At 38.0% G+C, this 16,129-nt stretch overlaps 1 long non-coding RNA gene across 1 annotated transcript; it reads left to right on the top strand.

Annotated features, from left to right (window-relative positions):
- Window positions 1-1,829: 1,829 nt before the first annotated feature.
- Window positions 1,830-12,043, top strand: LOC117936673. Its single transcript, XR_004654999.1, has 3 exons — window positions 1,830-1,881; window positions 4,141-4,145; window positions 12,033-12,043. It is a non-coding gene; the product is annotated as an uncharacterized LOC117936673 (long non-coding RNA).
- Window positions 12,044-16,129: the final 4,086 nt, after the last annotated feature.

Below are 16,129 nucleotides of genomic sequence, written 5' to 3'. Positions count from 1 at the left end.
TCCATTTTCCTGACGGTACCTCAAACATAAGGGAAATATTTGTTGAGCTTGTGCAGTAAGATGCACTCTGCACACCTAAGGCCTCACAGTTACAGCTACAGTATGTCTCTGACCGCCTCCATCCATACACCCCACTCCGAATCCTGGGGTCCTCAGACGCTGGTCTGCTCTCTATTCCCCACCACAGACTCTGTACTTTTGGAGACAGAGCTTTAAGTGTTGGAGCCCCATCCCATTAGAACACCTTCCCTGCATATATCCGAAATGCTACATCCCTGGATATTAAAAAAAAAAAAAAAAAAAAGAACTCCTGAAACACCACCTGTTTACCACAGCCTACTACCTAACTTTAGCTACGCCACTGAACTTCTGTAAAGTGTTCTTTAGTTTCATGAAAGGCGCTATATAAATAAAAGCTATCATTATTATTATTAAGTCATTAAAACACATCTTTCACAGTATTAAATCAGGGAAGTGGTTTTAAAAAACCATGCATCCCTAACAAATGGACTGCTCAAAACACTTCCATGGCTCATCTTACAGACACACTGCACCCACTGTTAAGAGCATAGCCCATGACTGAGCTCTGGCACTTTTTGATATTTCCCCTTTTTTTTTTAATCCAAAAGTGCACTCATCAAGGTTAGAGTCTAAAGGCTAACTCTCATTCACCCTCAAATTATATAAGTGTGTTCAGATTTGACAGAAAAAAAGGCAGTGAGACGGTATCTTCAGCTTTTCTCACAGATAAGCTCTTTTCGTTTTCTACTGTCAAGCTAAAAGATGTTTTAGAGCCTCTTCTTACTGTGGGTGAGTGGGTTAAACAGTAAGATTAGTTTTGAAATGACCACTGGCACAATTACACAATAGTGGATGTATGTGAATGTGTCTGTCTAAAACAGGAGTGTAATTAACAGATGCTAATGTGGCTTTAAAAATTTCCCACTCTGATATAGTGGCTTATTACACAGCAGTGTTGAATACTTGATTCTGTCAATCACAGCATTCTAAGGTCTGTTTTTTTCTGTATAATAGACAGTTGCTATGTTTAACAGACTGTATGTATAACAGACCGTTTTAATCACAGACTCTGGCGGGCCATTTTTAAATCAATACAATTGATTTAAAAAGTATTTGTGCTCAAACCAATGTTATCCTGATGATCAGCCGATCAAAGGGAGAGAGAGGTTGGTGAAACGGAGATTGCTATCAGCGCTATTGGCAACAGTTTAAACAGAGCATTAGTTAACTCCATGGTTAGCTCACTCACCAGGGCGACCCGACTTCTGCCGGAAAGCCGGGAATCACCCTGTAATGGTTTTAATTCACAATAATCACTGGCTCCCTTTAAATGATACCTTACATATTGGCTGGACCCTGGAACTACCAATGCTAACGTTTACAACTTGCATTACAGCAGATATACATGTAGTTTAACCCATTCCTTAAATTCCTTACCTTGTTATGTTTTTTAACCTTTTGAAAACAACAAAGGCTGTATCCCAAATGGCACACTATGCACTACATAGTCAATATGTACTATTGTTGAACATACATGTAAACAGCAGTGTGTATCTTTTTGGACACTCCAAGCTGTAATTTTCCCACTTCCTGAGAGCCTCCTTGTAACCATGGTAACCCCTGCAGACCTCAGCTCTAGGAGCATTGGCAGATAATGCTTAAATTACTCAGTAAGGTAAGCAACAAGACCAACAGTCGCAATTGACAAAATCATAGATTTTAAATGTGTAGAAATGTAAATTAAAGAGTAATTGACGTTTCAGGGCTGCCTCGGTTGCTGCCTTGGTCCATTTGTATGTTATGATCTTTGCAATTCACGTACTATTGGTTTAATAGTAAGGTTCCAGACATACTAAAAAAGTCTACTAAATAGTATGTTAGTAAGGAAGTTTGGACTCAACCAAAAGTAGGCTACGCTATGCACATTGCTTCAGGATGCGGAGAATTCCAAAACTTGACAGATTGTGTCTAGCTAAGCTAATTACTGATAAGCTATTTATTGGATAAATGCTGTTCGGGGTCAGGGGTTAGCAAAAACTCAGTTGAAGAATGTAAATGGTCAGCAACCAGACTTACAAGAGTTAAAGCTTCGTAACAAGGATGCTAAATGTATTTGACCAATTTTGTAAACACAAGAGATTGTAAATTGTATAATACAAGCCAATAACAGAGTCTAGTAATGGCACACATGATGCCTGTCAAAGATCTATGATCTGTAGAATGCAGAAAGAATATTTTCTTTTGGACATTTGTTATTACAGTAGATGCATCATTATTTGTTGTTTTGACCGAGGCTGTAGCAATTTACTGTGCCGTGGCATTTGAATAACTAAACAGAAATTAATTCTCATTTGCTTTATTGTCATGATGTTGAAGTCAATGTTTTTGTCGAAGCATCAAATTTGAGTCATCAAAATTTCCGTCCAGTTAATTTTCGGTGGTAAATTGACTCATTAGTCATCCAGGTCCAGACAGACGGATACCTGCACCTCTCCACTGCTTCTATCCTGGGCTAACTGATGATACATAAAGATGACTTGGGTCACAACTTTCCTTGCCTTTGGCCTCTGTGGCCTATTAGCGCAGTTGAGAGTGCCACTTTTGACATCTTCCTACTGATGGAGCGCCTGAGAATTGTGGTTTGTTAGTGGAGCACAGAAACTGAATGGCATTAGGATGTATCTATCTATTCATGTGGGATGCAGAGATCTCCCTGCCCTGCATAGGCTTAACAGCTGCAACAGCTTAAATTAGTGTGTCTTGTGCTGAATGTCTTATTCATTGCATTCTATTCAATATGTAAAGCACTTTCAGTTGCCTAATTAACTCACCTCTGGACAGCTTGCTAGTCTATCTCAAAAATCAGAAATATACGAAAAAGGGTTTACCATGAGGACAACAAAGTGGAGGTGTCATTCAACCATGGTGTACTGTACAACTCACCAATACAGGAAAAAAAGAAAGCAAAACCTCAATTTATATTTAACCGACAGAAAGTCTCGACCAAACACGAGGCTTTAAATGCTGAAACCCTAAAAGTGTCTTTAACAGACCACTAAATATTTAACCTATGAACCCATGAGCTGCATGACCAAAAGGATCAAAAGAATGTTTCAATATTTTGAAAAAGGTCTTATCAGCCTAAATCTTTCACATATTGCAGTCCAACATAAGGTGGGTTGCCGCAGCAACAACGAGCAAGGTAGACCAGACCTCCCTGTACCTTTCAACATTTTCCGGCACCTCCTGGGGGATCCCGAGCAAGAAAGATGATAAATATAATCTCTCCAGCGTGCTCTGCGTCTACCCCGGGGTTTCTTACCAGTTGTATGTGCCTGGAAAACCTCCAAAGAAGAGCGCCCACAAGGCATTCTGATCAGAGGACTGAACCATCTCAACTGGCTCTTCTCTACTCTGTCTGAGCTCCTTACCCTTTCTGTTTTTTTTATCTTTGTTATTAATAAATCGTTTCCTTGTGTCAGCCAAAAAATAAGCTTATGTTTAGGTTTCAAGGAAACAAGATATCTTAAATGATAAATGATGATTTGTCCTCTCATTGATTTTAAGCCAACACAAGAAAAGTGAAGCATATCCATCTTTTAAATTTCCGTTAAGATTAGTAATTCCTTTAAAGCATATTAAGTGGGTCTTCTCAGGACACCCACGCACAAAGCAGCCCACATTCAGACAAGTCTCAGAAGCACCATTGTCATCTTACATATTCAGAAGCAAGCATACTTTCAGATTTAATTGAGAGCACTGGATTCCCAGAAAAATCGTGGACCTTATGGACTGCAGGCTCATCATGGTGGCCCGGCGGCAGCGAGTATCTACAGGGATTTGTGGTTTGGGATAACAGTAGAACACAGACGTTGTTCTGAAGCAGCCAAGAAGAGCAGCCAGTGACTGAAAAGAAAAAAGACCAGCTGGAGTGTAAATATATAGAAATCTATCTTGTGACTATTCTAGGAACCATACGTTGGCATAGCTAAGGTTGCATAAGTTTATAGTATTATGAATGTAAACACCTTGTGTTAATATTCCAATTTTATTCATACAACTTGATTTCTTAAGGCCAAATTGGTGTCTTATTCTTTTGTCTTAACATGAATAAGGCAGTGTCAGTCATAGAGTAAAGAAATCACAGATATGCAAATATTACGGTCATGTTTTGTATGGAAATGTTGGAATTGAATTTGCAGTCCAAGGACATAGTTGCAGCTACGGTGAAGTTACCAGGCATGGTTTAATCAGAACCAATCAGCATGACGCCAAACGTCTGGAAAATTCTAGTACCTCTGGACCACTAGTATGTTGGACCATTCTGTGAGTTGCAATTTATGTTCATTTCCAATGCTGGAAATACTGTTCCCTTTATGGAAAAAAGGGTGTGTCCCTTTAAAAGACCTCCCACTCATGTGGACTTGTTTTAAAAACATAACTACAATCTTTTCTCAAGCTTTACCAAGTGTTTTAGTTGCCTAGTATACCCTAATCATAGCTTATTTTCCATAAAAATTATATTTTTCTAACCTTAATTATACCTAAAATTCTAACGCCACTAACACTTGCTAACAAGCTTACAATAAAAAATGCTACCATGCTGAGATTTAGCAGCAATAATGTTGCTCATATTAACCCCCTTAGTTTAGCAAGTTAGCTCGCTGCTAACATTTGCTAATTAGCAGTAAACACAGCTGAGGCGTGTTTCTATGACCAAATACCTGCAATAATTCGTATTTTTCTTACTTTTTAGAATGACGTCAAAGAGAAACAGCTGCTCAAATCATGTTAAGTACATTTCTATGGCACGATAACAGAAATGAAAATGTTGGTATTAATACAAAATCAAAGGATAAAAAATAAGATATAGGACAACTGCAGTGAAGACATCCAGAACTAATTTGCATGAAGGGGAGACAGAAGGAAAGTCTGTGTGATTGTGAATGTGTACAGTATATCACTGCCTGTGTGTGCCCACACACACACAATAGCATATCCACTAATCACATCCAGTCAGCCAACAATAACAGCACAGTCTGCAGGAGAAGAAAGTGCAGGTTGGAAGCTGTGCTGAATTTCAGTTCTTGAGCGTGGATTTGAAAACTGTCGAGTCTGAATCATTGACAAGGACGAGAAGCTTGTTCCAGAGGTAGGAGGCCCCTATAGGAACAGCCTCTGCCCCCCAACCCACACCTGTTTCCTTTCTGATATATAGATTTCTTTGCAGTCCTGCAACCTGAGAGCGAACAGTGCAGTTGGGCTTACAGGGAGTGAGTCAGTAAGTCAGAGCCCTACAGTATATTGAGGAGAAGGGACGGGCAATATCTTGTAGGTTAGAAGTGGTATTTTACAGGGTGCCTGTGAAAACACAGATACGGACAGAAGGCTTCAATTTTATTTTCTGGTTTGCATACATACTGTTGAGATTTGATTATGTGAGATATTGTGTTTGTGAAGTTGGGATGTGTGTATGCATAACCGGAGTCAACTCTGAGGCAAACAGATCAATTTTTCTGGATTGATAAATGATATGGCAGGCAGCACATTCTCATCCAGATGACACTGTTGAATATTGCTTTACATTTCAAGTCTAATCCATGGCAGTTGCAACTGTATGCATTTTCTGTCAGTATTTGAACTATAAAAAGTCAGAATGTCACAGCTCACATGTGCATGGTGCTAAAGAAAACGCTAGTTGGCAATATTTGCAATGGTACTGATAAGAAAAAGAGGTTTGCATGTTTCCTACACTCAATTCGTATGGTAGGCATTCATTTCGGATATATTTTTTATTATTTCACCCTTAATTGTTTACTCAATCAGAAGCATTGCAGCAGGCACTGTAAAACTGTATTTTTAGGGACAATTGCTGAGTAAGACTTACTGATAGCAAATGTCACAGTATAAAACCGAATTAACTTTTTAATATATTACCTAATTCAAAAGAGGCCATACTGTACATGTTTAACTAGATATTTTTCACATACTTTCATCCATACATCAAGGACCAGTCATAAAATCAAAGAGAAACATGACCATTAATCTCCTCTGTTTATAAAAAGGTTTTCAGTCCACAAGGTAGCTATTTTTTACCTGGGTTTATTCAAAACGTTGTTCTCTTCTGTCATCCCTTGCACCATATATACACACACACATATATACACACACACATATATATATATATATGGCACTGATATTGTGTAAAATGACAAATTCCACTGTTCTATGCTGTGCATAGGCAAAGCAGACCCATGATCCAATTGTCCCTTCATAATGAACATCTATTGCATCCTCATTGCTGAAACGATCAACACAGGAAGCCAGTCCAGATCCTGAATTGAAAATTACTTCCTGGATGGTCAATATGGAGTCAAGGGCTATTTCAAGGCCAGGATTCAGCTAAAGAAGAAAGAAAGATTGTCATGCCAGGCGAGGTGATGGAGAACTATCTTAGACTAATGTGGCTGTATTTGACGCAAATTACCAAAACACTATGTTTGCCCATATTATTTACAAAGCGAAACACAATTTATGTTATTTCAGAGCATCAAGTGATGCTTATCTTTTATATTAATTTTATTTTGTGGGCATTTTAGGCCTTTATTCATATAGGATTGCTGGGACTTGAAAGGGGAAAGAGAGGGGGAACAACTTGCAGCTAAGGGCCGCAGGTCAGAGTTGAGCCGCGGCCGCTGTGTCGAGGAACAAACCTCTAGATATGGGCGCCAGGTAAACAGTTTCTCAAAATAATTAGGTTGTTAACGTTAACATCTTTAGAGCAGAGAAATTCTAGGGTGTGATGTCAACAATGAGCCAGAATAATAAAATAACAACAGTGAAATTTACTCTGATTTTGATCCAAATGCCTTTTGAAATGGGTTGTCAAGTTCACTGTGATGTCATAACTCCCAAAGCAACAGTCTGCTATCAAAACTGGTCACCAAATCTGCCAGAAAGTAGCACATTATTTTTTTTTTCTTAAGATTATTTTTTGGGTTTTTCCCTTCATTGTAGTGACAGTGGCCAGCCGGGAAAGGGGGGGAGAGAGATGGGGGGATGACACGCAGCAAAGGGCCTCAGGTCAGATTTGAACCTGGGACGCTGCAGGACTGAATGTCAACACTCTGCTATTTAATCAGGTTTGGGCACAGTGTTCATGTCACAGGCCAAACACTTAATCTTCTTTATTCCAATATTCTTGTTTTGTGTTGAATTATCAAGCATCCGCAAAACAGCAGCAAAGCAATCATTGTTTCACTACACAAGCTGAGTCACGGACTATAATCATACTTGTGTCTAGGATTGAAAACAATAATTACTGTGAGAGTGAAACTAGATTTGAGTTGTACATGTTACAGCCGAGCTTAGTGACATTAGAACTTTGTATAATAGCAAGTAAATAGAGTACATTTCCTGAGGCAGTTCCACGTAGCCGGGATCACTACCTGTAACCATAGCAATGTAAAGTGCAGAGGAAAGACGGTGACTTCAGAAGCTGCAGAAAGTATTTAAAGAATGCATCCATTAGGAAGTGATCAGCTAACACAGTGTGACACTTCAAATACTTCTCCTCCTCACAAACAGGTATAAGAATATTATAAATAGAGCTTATTAGGAAATTATTTTTAAAATAATATGCCAAGCATTTGTTAGTATCAGATTCTCAAGTGTGAGGATGTGTTGCATTTATCTTTGCTATGTCATTGTAAGTGAAATATATTGTTGGCCGGTCCAACACTATGGTCCATAAACAAAGACACTTTACAAGATGAAAGAACTGCAACTATGTTTATAATCAAAATCATTAGCTTCTCAAATGTAAGAATTTAGTGTTTTGTGTTGCCATATATGTCAGTAACTTGCTTATTTTATTTTATCTTATAACAATTCTTATTGAGAAAATAATCTGCAGGTTAATCCATGCTGAAATAAATCGGTAATTGTTATTAATTTCATAACTAGTTTCACAAAATTAATTGTCAGTTGTTGGTTTCTTATCTCTGTCTGTAAGCTCCTAACACCTCACCTTGATATAGAGTTTTGGTGACACTACAGCTATTACAATAGTCACCCTAAATCCAGTGCAGATTACTGTAATTGGCAGAAATCAGCGTAATCAACCCTGGAATATATAAAGATATTATTCAGGACGCCATAACCACATTTAGACAGCTACTTTAATTGTAGAATTCTCTCTTTAAACCAAACTGTGTGTGAATTTGACATGATGTAGCACTCCCAGAGTCTGTGTATGTACAGAGTAGAACAGGCACATGCTTTTAATTAATAACGTTATCAGTCTGGAAAGCGGAAAAAGCCTTCAGAATGTGTGATGGGCCTAATTCACTAAAGCATCCAATTAAAAGTGCTTTCTTGATAAGAATTTTTAAAAGAAAGGGGTGACAGCCCTTTTTAAGAATAAGGAATATGCGTTCGTTTATGTAACATCTTATGTGACTGTTCATAGCCTAGTCTACTGCAGTTTGCTGGTTTTTATCAAACATCACATAAACAGTCACAGTTTGAAAGGCTGGTCGTTTTCTTCCAATTCCTGGTTTATTTTAATGGTAAGCCATGTTGGCTCATGCTTAAAGAATTCATTTCAATTTTATTTATAGTGTCGAATCACAACAGAGGTTATCTCAAGACACGTTACAGATATAGTAGGTCTAGACCACACTCTATAATCTACAAACAGATATTACTTTGAGGTGATTGCATGCTTTTATTTTCTCCTCCCAGCAGCAAATTGGAAGTAAAGGATCTCTCATGGTGATAGATGAGAACACCATTGCCTGCTGGGTGATTTCCTCGTTCCTTGTTTTATCTCTCATTTCAAACACCACACCTAGTAACTGCGCTGGGTACAAAAGACAACATTCAATTTCCCTCTAAATCCCACAATAGTCTTCTGTTTTTTTTACATTGCAGGAAAGTCTAAGGACAATGCCCCGCGGCTGCTGGAGATGAAGGCTTAATGGCATGGCAACCGTAACATTCACACGCGAATGGAACTGCAGCCAAAGGTAAAACATAGAGGGCCTTTCTCTAATCTTTGTCTCTTTGAGGAGCCAGGTGCCAAGCTTTCTGTGTCCCCATCTCCGTTTCCAACCATCCCTCTATCAAAAAAATCCCTGCTTTACATTATTCATGACGTATGGTTTCCAATCTTAAAGCTGTTTGCTTGTCTTTATACGCTGTATCCTACATTTCTACATTCTATATAATACCTTATCTTCGTTAATCTCTGCTCATTATCACTACTTTCTGGTATTGTTCTACTGCAGCCTTTGAGATTTTTGCCACCAAGCTTTTTACGCCGGGAGGAAGGTGCACATTCTCGCTGGTGTGTTTATTTCTTTTAATTTTTCAACATATCCAGACTTTATTTGTGTCGTCTGCTGCAGTGTGTTTCTGTTCATTAAATCCTGTTTTTTGAAGGGAAAATGGAGCCCGAAATGGATGTGGGGCATTCATGACACCCAGCTAAAGATGTTAATGTGTTCAGTGTTTATTTCATAAGAATAAGATTTAATATTTATGCCTTTTCTTTTTTAGATAGAAGAAAGTCATTTGAAATGTAATCCCTTTTGACAAGCCCTTAATCTAAAATTAAGATCATCCCCTGTGTACTTTCAGATGCATAAAGACAATCAACAGCCTTTTCTAATTACTGGCAGGGATTCAGCACACTGGTTAGCTGTGACCTCATAAACATACTGCTGCTCATAGAAACACCAGTGGGAAAGTACTGAGAAGTGTCACTTTACATGTCTTAAATGGAATCATCTGATGAGATACAAACTGAAATTGGATGCAACATACAAAGTTGATATAAAGTTATTTCAAAGTTCATTTGTTAGTGTCATGTTTACCTCTCTGTTTGTTACCTTTCAGCCAATAGCTTCTTTCTCCTTTCTCCTACAGTTTCTTAAAATGGTAACACTTAAAATAGAAAAACTATTATAACAAAACTATTACCAACTGCAAGAAGGAACACAGTTCTCACCACTGTTCCCTATTATGAGATGCACTTGGACACTCTGAGAACCGTGAAAGCCATATCTAGCAACTTAAGGTGAGGAAAGATGTCATATTAAAACAGACTGTAATTACTTTAAACATCCACAACAATCATAGACAGTCTATCAACTCTGATTCTCTCAGTCATTTATCTTGACCTGGCCTTGTTCAAAACTGTAGGTTGGTCAAACAAAAAACATTTTTTGCTACAAACTGAAACTAGAGCCAGACCGATAAAACGATTTTGAAAGTCAACACCGATTCAAATATTAGGTTATTTAATAAAAAAAAAAGAAAATCCGATATTTAGTTATTTATGAGTTCTCCCCAAAATAATATGATAATAATTTGTCTCATTGTCACAACAGAACAGAGGAACAGCAAAATATATTAATGTTCTGATAAATAAAATGTATAAAAATTCAAACTCAAGATATGAAATTTTAAATCCTTTGAACAAAAAGAGGAAGAAAATTAAAGAAAATGATCAGTGTTGCCAACAGAGACGTTGTAGAGTGCCCTCTGGTGGACAAACTATGCAACACCAACATTCAAAACATGGTTGACCATCTGTTTTTATATTTTATGTTTTAAATTTTCATTTATCAAAATTATTTATTTGTCATTATAAATGATTCCGATGAATGAGTATTTAAAAAAAAAAAAATTATGTTGTGGCCTATTATTGCTTTGTCAGACTTTCCTCAAAAGCACGCTGAAGGAGGGTCTGGCTCCTCCACATAGCCTTCAGAGATGGAAGGAAAACATGCTCTGGTTTAATGGCATTTATTTAAACCAATCACAGTCGTCATTGGTGGCGGTAAGCTCGTCACAGAGCCGCTGCAAAGTAGCTGTGCGACAGATTGTCTAGCTAGCTGTCTCAATTTACACTGCAGAGATCTGAGGAGCGGTCAAAAAGAGTCCTCATAAATCCACCGAATTGAAAATTCCAACACAAAGAAAGCGGAAGGAAACGGAAAAGACATGCATCTGGCGGAATTTCCTACAGCGCCGGAGCAATCTCGGAAGTGTAACGTCAAGGATATAGAGTAACTGTGACCAAACACTAAATTATGATAAGAAACTATAGCCACAAATTCCTGGATAACACAAACTAACCTGCATACACGTATAAATACAAACATGCAAATAATCCAGACATTTATAAATGTCATAAAAAGGTCTTTGGTAAGAATATGTTAGAAGTATTTTAAAAGAAGATCCAGATTTACTCAGGCAAGTTGTTCTAGAGTTGAGGTGCACTAACTCTTACAGGTTTTGTGTCTCCTCAATTAATGAGATGCATTAGTAATTACTTGGAAGGCATCATCAAGATTTCCTTACCTTGGGGTTTTTGTCTTCTCAAGTAAAGTAGGGCATCATCCTGCCAAACTGTCAAGTAGCTTCTTGGAATTTTGAGGATGCATCAGTGGTTCAGCAATGTCAAAAAAACCTTAGACAGCAGAATTCTAGATTTTAAAGGTATTCAGAACAATTTTACAGTACATTAATATTCACACCCATATGTCGTGCTATTCAAATCCATTCCTCCACCTCCCACATACCTAGAATCATTGACAAAATAAGATGTACGAAATCAAAAATGATTCTAAAAAATATCAACATGTGACAGGAAATGTACAAGATAAGAGACGCGTTTGAAAAAAGGGCTAAAGGTATTTCAACATGAAAATAATCTCAGGAGGTAGTGTCAGTGAGGAAGTCATCAGAGCAGATAAATAATGTCAAAGTTTGTTCGGTAAACATTTACACATCCTGCCATGCAAGCAGACATCCTGTCCTGTTTAGCATATTTCAAATTTCAGAAATATTACAATAAGCAAACAGACTAACTATTCACAGGCCATCTATCCATCTGCCAATGTATGCATCAATCTATGTATCCATCAATCCATCCATCCATCTATCTACCTATCAATCTATCTTTACATCTCTCCTATCTACATAACTCTCTGGCTTTTAAGCTTTCTGTTTTCACACCATCGGTGCATTGACTAATGACTATTCAGTGAAAAAGGGAAGTAGAGATAGCAGACTCTGACTCAGAGTGTCTTAATTTCTCATGGAAATTCTCTCTAGTCTTTTGGCCCTCTTCAACATTCCAAACATACTTTTAACTCATCCTTTCACACACTGAAGTGCAATGTGTCCATGTGCAAAACTCAAGCGCAGACCTTATGCTTGCCAAAAAATCTTTTTCCCAAGGACTCCCACTTGTTGGGCTCCAGTGGAGCTGGAACATTCAGTACTCCTGACTAGGATCTGAGGCTTTAAAATGAGTGGCCTCACACGAACTTGCTTGAATGATAACCAAGTTCCCATGAGAGGTAGAGGTCTCTCAGTTGTAAGGAGATGTTCAAATGTTCTCCATAAAAATGTAATGGGAAACGTCATTAAAACGACTGTCCTATCCATTTTGGACTACTGTTCAGAGGTTTGGTCAGGTGCTGCCATATCAACTATAAAGAAATTGCAAATTGCCTAGAATAAGGCCACACGCTATTTACTAAGGTGCCCACTCGATCAAGCGTTGATGCAATACATGGCAGCCTATCCTGGTTAAGTGAAGGGACAGATTGAGAACCTTGTCACTCAACTTTACTAGAAATATCTTAGTGACTGAACAGGCGAGGGTGTTGTATCAACATCTTGGTCTAAGTTCTGATAAACATACTGTAGCATTAGGCATGGTATGGAGGGCAGATTCACATTACCTAAGGAAAGAACAAACAAAGGCAAAAACACTGTAGTATATAGAGAAAAGATTAATTGGAATGCCGTGCCTAGTCATGTCATTCAACAACTTAGAACATCAAAATTCAAAGCAAAACTTAAAGAACATCTCCTAGCTGAGCAGTACTCTGTATTGGCTAATACTTCATGAATGCTGTTAGTAATCATTGAGGGTGTTATGTGTGCATTTGCTTGGTCACATTATCAGTGGTCAATATCATAATCTCATCTCTAAATTCTGTGAATAATTTAAAGTAGGTCCTGTGTTGTAGTTTGCTGTGTTGAATGTTATGTCTTGTTATTATTTTGGATGTTTTTTTTTTCAGTGATGTATTGAATGTTGTCTTTTGGTGGTTGATGCATGGCGATGTGTAGAGCTGCACAAGCTTTAGCTGGACTCCAGGAAGAATAGCTGTGCTTATGGCCCCAGCTAATGGAGAGCCCACTAAATCAAATCAAATCAGACACTGCTCTGCAGAGCTGAGTTTATAACACAGAGGGCGTTTGTCATTCTGGTGCATGCTTGGGTTGAAAGAAATTACATAATCAAGCATCTTCACAGTCAAAGGGGATGATTGTTGCCTGCTATATGCAATGAGTTTGACCTGTGTAAATATACATTTATGAATACAATATAAATAATGGTATGTTGCAACCCTGAACATAGACTAGATTATTCATTTTGTAGTAAGGCTTATAGCTAATTTTACTATCTTGCAGGTATTGAAAATTAAAATTAAAAATGCAAGACGCAGTGGGCAGTCACAATGGGCTTTTAACTCTCAGATAAAGAGCAATAAGGGGAGATAAAGTGTAATTTGAAAATCATCTCAGTGCTAAGGCTGAGAGTTTTTCCTTCATGAGTTTCTGACCTGTCCTCAGGCTTTGTGCTGGAAGGATTCTGGTGGAGGAGGGCCAAAGGGGATCTGAGCAATGCTTCAAACCCCGAGCAAGAAAGGAGGCAAGGCTGAGGGCGGCTCCGGGTGAAGTGGGCCCCTGCAGGGGACATCTAAAGCTCCTGGGAGGATGACACTGGCTAGAGATGGGGAAAAGCTGATGATACCCTCAGAACAAGAGGCATGTGCCTAAGTTAGCAAAGAAGTGGCCAGAGGCTTAACTACTTTATTTTCATAAGGTCATAAAATTATGTAGGAGGACACTGAGGTACTTTGTTGCAATATATCTGTTTATTTTATACTGTATTCATACTGTGATTCAGCAGCATAATTAAATCCCAGTTGAGCAGCAGTAAATTAGAAGTATTATTCAAATACCTGTGCTGGACAATATCTGTGTATGGGTTTGACTGGTGGACAGGTACCCTGTTGTATGTTGGAATATATATTTATAGTAAAGTCTGCCTTTTTTTCATTGCGCAAGAACCTTGTAATAACTTTTAAATGGCAATGACTTTAATTGGGGTATTAGTCCGATTCCCCAGGGAAACATGAGGAGTTGACAACTGAAAGCTTTAACCTTGAATATCTCCGGTAGGAAACTAAATAATGCCATTGGTGAGAATATGTTCCCCCAATTTGTTTTAATAACATTTAAGGAAAAATGAATATTAAAAAAGACCAGTAATATAAGTGTATATAATATAGCAGGGCTGGTCGAGCATGCTGACAGCTCTTTAACACTTTGAGCCAAATGTTTTTTGACTTTAAGTCCGACTGATCTTGGCTTCATGCTGAAATGAAGTTTCGAAGGCTCTTTCCCTTAAAATGACAACTTCTACATCCCAATCAACAAAACCAACTGAAGAATTAACACTTCCATATTTGGATATCCAAACCCAAGATTTAACTATTCCGTTGCCGATGGAGCCGTCTAAGCCAGTTGCCTTTGGTATAGTAGCTGTAAGAAGGCACTAATTATCATATTCATTTAAACCATTTCTCAAACTGTATGCAGTGTACAACTGTACACTGTGTACATCCTGAATATGTATAGAGTACAGTATAAATAAGAATTTGATAGTAGAATAATTCTACTGCAGGATGGGGTTGATTTCAGCATTTTTTGTCAGTTTGTATCTTCTTTACAAAACTATTTAGAGATTGCAATGCCATTTGGGGAAAAGTGGTGGCTGTAGGCCAAGAAAAAGTCGTCTGATGCATGTCCAAAGCCAGGTGTAGATCCAGGAATATTTTTAAAGGATTTTGTTAAGACTGGGAACGGCAGTTTTGAAAATGTTCCACTCGTTTTCTTTCTGTTAATGCCCATGCAGGAGGTTGTCAGACTATCTTTGTTATCTCAAGCACTGACAGGTGGGTATATACTCTATAATTCTGGGTAACATTTGAATCCATGTAAGTACATACATTCAATCCACATCTTAAGCAACAGAATATGAAAACAATATTCTGACCTTAATGTATTTGTGACAGCGGTTTACCCTATAATGCTGTATGTTACCACAAATCGTGAGGTTTAAAAATGGGTTGTCAGTTGCTCTTTGCATTGTAACCGTATCTCCAACTGAAACATTTTTATTTGAAATTTCCTCTCAAAAACAATTTAAAAATCTCTGGTTAATACATTTTTTTTGTGGTCCCTTTTCTTTCATCTCACCCTTTCTTTTTGCCCTCTCACTGTATTTACTCAACTGTATATTTTTGTTCTGTGACTGAACCTCAGGCTACTATCTTGGTTGACTACCTTCCTGAACAAATCTTAAATTAAAACCTGGATTAACATGGATGAGAATAGGTGACCTAAAACAATGGACTGCTATCTTTACTGTCAGTTGTCAACATTCAAGAGTCAGTGAAACTTTTTCCCTCATTATCTAATTTTAAAAGGTTTATCCGAGGTACTCAAGTGGCGGAACTACTTTTTTTTTAAGCTAAAAGGATTTTTATATAAAGCATGTCATTTCTAAGCCATTCCACTCTTATCAGCAGCCTCCACCTTTCCTTTGAAATGGAAAGCTTTGCTGGTTGACCAATGCACTTTTAACTTTGATACACTTACTAATAAATTTAAATGGGCGGTGATGCTTCATTGTGTTAATCATTTAATCCAAGGTTACAGTTTCTATACTTACATTTTTGCTCAGTAGACCTGTTGTGGTCAGATGGTAATGGGGCTAGAAAGCTAGCAATGATGTATAGGTTTGCTTTAATAATTGTTTTCTCATCCATTGCTCGTCTGCTAGCCTGGATGCCAGACAAATGTAGCCCCGCCCACAACATTTGAGGTCGGGAAGCTTGTATTCTGACTAGGATCTGAGTGTGCCAACGTCAGGCTACACGTCTGTTGCTGCACAATGCCAAAATATACTTTGGTACTGAGGAGGTGAAGGTCCAGCTGTTTTGTCATGCCT

This window comes from Etheostoma cragini, chromosome 21, assembly GCF_013103735.1.
Source record: "Etheostoma cragini isolate CJK2018 chromosome 21, CSU_Ecrag_1.0, whole genome shotgun sequence".
Lineage (NCBI taxonomy): Eukaryota > Metazoa > Chordata > Actinopteri > Perciformes > Percidae > Etheostoma > Etheostoma cragini.
This window is presented reverse-complemented; position numbering and strand designations above follow the sequence as displayed.